Below are 3,373 nucleotides of genomic sequence, written 5' to 3' on the forward strand. Positions count from 1 at the left end.
TTTTTTTTTTCCTCCTTACACTTTTCTTCCTGTATCTCTTACTGAAAGATCTCTATTACATCACTGGGCAGAAATCCCTAGGAAGAATCTGGGGAAGCTGCCTCTTTGGAGCCCCTGATGTGACCACTGGGCATTCTGACTCACCTGCCTGAGGCTGTGCCCAGATCCTTGTCAGTCCTGTATCCTACTTCCATGTTATTTTCTCAGAATGATAGCGATGATAAATTAGAGGAGATGAATAAGGGCAGGTGAACACAGACTCTAGGAACGATAAGGATCATACTGAGAAAATTACAGACTCCATGTTGTCAATGATGACTATTATTTTAGACTGGAAAATAATAACTTATGTTTCTATAGCATGCTGACATTTACAGAATGTTCTTCTCTCAACGGCCCTCTTGCATGCAAGTAGGTAGGACATTAAGAGCCCATTTTACAGGTGAGAAAACTGAGGCTCAGAGAGGCAGAGACTTGCCAGTGTGTTACACAGCCGTTAGCACTGGAACACAAACCCAGGTCCTCTGGCTCTAGGGTCTGTGCTAGATCATGGATGAGGAGCCCAAAGCTGCAATGCCTTTAAAGGATTCTCTTAAGATACTGTTACTGCTGCTTTTTACCATTTGCATCTCTTCCTCCAGTTTTCCCATCTGTAGAATGGGAATAATAATAGCATGAAGATCCAGTGAAGGAGACAAAAAAGGGGTGGTCAGACAGGCAGAAGGAAGACCAGGAGAGAACAGAGTCATGTCCACCTAGAGATGATCAAGGAGAAGAGGGTGATTTACAGCATCAGATGCTGCAAGAAGGATGAAGACTGAGAAAAGGCCACTGGATTTGGGAATTAAATGATCAGTGATAACTTTGGAGTACACAGTTTCTGCTGAATGATGAGGTCAGAAGCCAGATGGCAGAGGGTTTAGAAGCAAGAGTAAAGAGAAGAAATGGAAGTAAATCAGCACAACAGATCCATTGGCTGTGTCTGACAATGCATTTCTCATTCTACACCCGTAGTCTACCACCTGCCTTTTGAGAAGAAGGACAAAAGCACTGTTGGGTCTCTGAAGCCACGTTTGGTTTCTACATTCAAATGTTGTTTTCCTTGATATTATTGTGATCATTGTAAAAATTGTTCTTTTGGTCTCCATAAATGCCTACACGTTTTCCTAAGTTTCCCCAAATTCTTCATAGTTGAAAATTGCTTGTTATTAATACATGATCAGGTGAGAGGGCATATAGAATAAGGGATAGAGCACTTCACTTGGGATCAGGAAGACTTGAGTTTGAACATGTCCTTAGACATATGTGACCCTAGGCAAGTAACTTCATCTCTCTGTGCCTCAATTTCCTCAACTGTAAAAGGAAGGAGTTGGACTAGGTGGTCTTTTAAGATTCCTGCCAGCTCTAAATCTATGATCCAGTTATTTCACAAATTATTCATTTACTCCTCAGTTGATGGGTGCCCCCTTTGGTTTTTTGTCTTTTTTGGAGTGGGAAGTTGAAGGCAATTGGGGTTAAGTGACTTGCCCAAGTTCACACAGCTAGTAAGTGTTAAGTGCGTGAGGTGACATTTGAACTTAGGTCTTCCTGACTCCAGGGCTGGTGTTCTATTCACTGTGCCACCTAGTTGCACCCCCCCCCCCGCCTTTGTTCTTAATAACCACAAAAAGAGATGCTTAATTTTTTTTTCATGTGGGATCTTTTCCTTGGTCTTTGAACTCCTTGGGGCATATACCTAACAGTGGTGGCCCTGGGTCAAAAGGTATTTACAGCTTAGCGACTTTTGTACTGTAATTCCTAATTATTTTCCAAAATGGTTAGGCTACTTCTTCATTACATTTGTGAGCTTGTCTTCCCACTTTAAAGGCTGTTGTTAAGAGGTTATCTGGCATAATGGAGCCAAGGCTGGCCTTGGAGCTGAAAGATCTGGGCCAAAATCCAACTTCAGGAACTTACTTGCTGTGTGACTATGGGCAATGACTTAACTTCTCTGAGCTTCTGCATCTGTAAAATGCAGATAGTAATGCTTGCACTACATGACATATTTTTGCTACAATGCATGAAATAAAGAAACCTTCAAATTACCTTTCTCACACATGTACACACAGTAAACCTGACAGAAGGCAGTTACAGGTTTCATTTTTAAGAAAAATACATAAGGATTTTTTTTCAAAGCCCACTACCCCAAAAGCAGTTTGCCTCTCATACAATAAACATGTGAGCTGGTATGATAGGCATTTTCTCCTCTTCCTCCCCCCATCCCTGCACTCAGGGTCCTCAGAAATGGTTGAGTTGTAGCCCACAAAATTAGCAATGTGTATTTTTTCTAGGACACTGATCTTTACAAATGAATTTATTCCATGTGGTATAAAGTGCCTCCCCAGGCCCTTTTTTGCCTTCAGCTCCCTTTGAGGGGGGAAGGTAAAAATAAAGTCAGAAAAAAAGAAAAAAAAGTTAAGAAAGCATTTTTCAAACTTTATGTGCTATACTTTGTAAATAAAGAGTGATTATACTTAGTGAGTGGATAATAATCATCTGTTTAATTCAATTATAATGCAGGAAAGTCTTTAAATTAGATTTGCTTGGCCACGCAAGGGTAGAATTAGAACTATATATATATTAATTGGAGAGGGGTTGATTTAGACTTGGTAGAGACTACAGATCATAGACTTAGGGTCATCTAGTCCAACCCCCTCATTTTACAGATGAGGAAACTGAGTTCTAGTCACATAGGTAGAAGTGGCAGAGGTCTCTTCCATTGTTTAATGATCCTGTGACCTTTTTGGTCCTAACGTTGGCCAGATCACTTCACAAGTTATCCTCTCATTACTTAAAAACAACATTAGGGACAAGTCCAGAATACTTAATTCTATTTTCAGCTTAAATCTATTTGTGCTGAATAGTTCACTAATTCCAAAACACATATGGACTGAATTGAATAGAGAGATTGGGAATCTGGGTAAAATATTCTATAATTCAAATTATAATAGCCCAAACTTATATAATGTATTTTTTTAAAACAATTCCCTAAATTTTCTGATCTAGTTTTCTTATCTAGTTCTAAGGGCTATACTTACAGAGCAAAGTGATCAGATATGTTATCAGTCCTTAGACCTACCAGGATTTATTTTTAAAAGTTAAATATACTTTAATAATAAAATATGCTTAATTAAAAAAATGTTTTATTGGTCTGCCTTTCCTCCTTTCTTTTTCTTCCTCCCTCCTTCTCTCCCTTCTTTCCTCCCTGCCTTCCTTCCTTCCCTTCTCTCCTTTTCTTTCTTTATTTCTTCTTTCTTTCTTTTCTTCCTTCCTTTCTTCCTTCCTTCCTTTCTTTCTTTCTTTCTTTCTTTCTTTCTTTCTTTCTTTCTTTCTT

Source organism: Petaurus breviceps, unplaced genomic scaffold, assembly GCF_028583685.1.
Source record: "Petaurus breviceps papuanus isolate PSGF00001 unplaced genomic scaffold, PetGlider_PUasm1.0 89292, whole genome shotgun sequence".
Classification (NCBI taxonomy): Eukaryota; Metazoa; Chordata; class Mammalia; order Diprotodontia; family Petauridae; genus Petaurus; species Petaurus breviceps.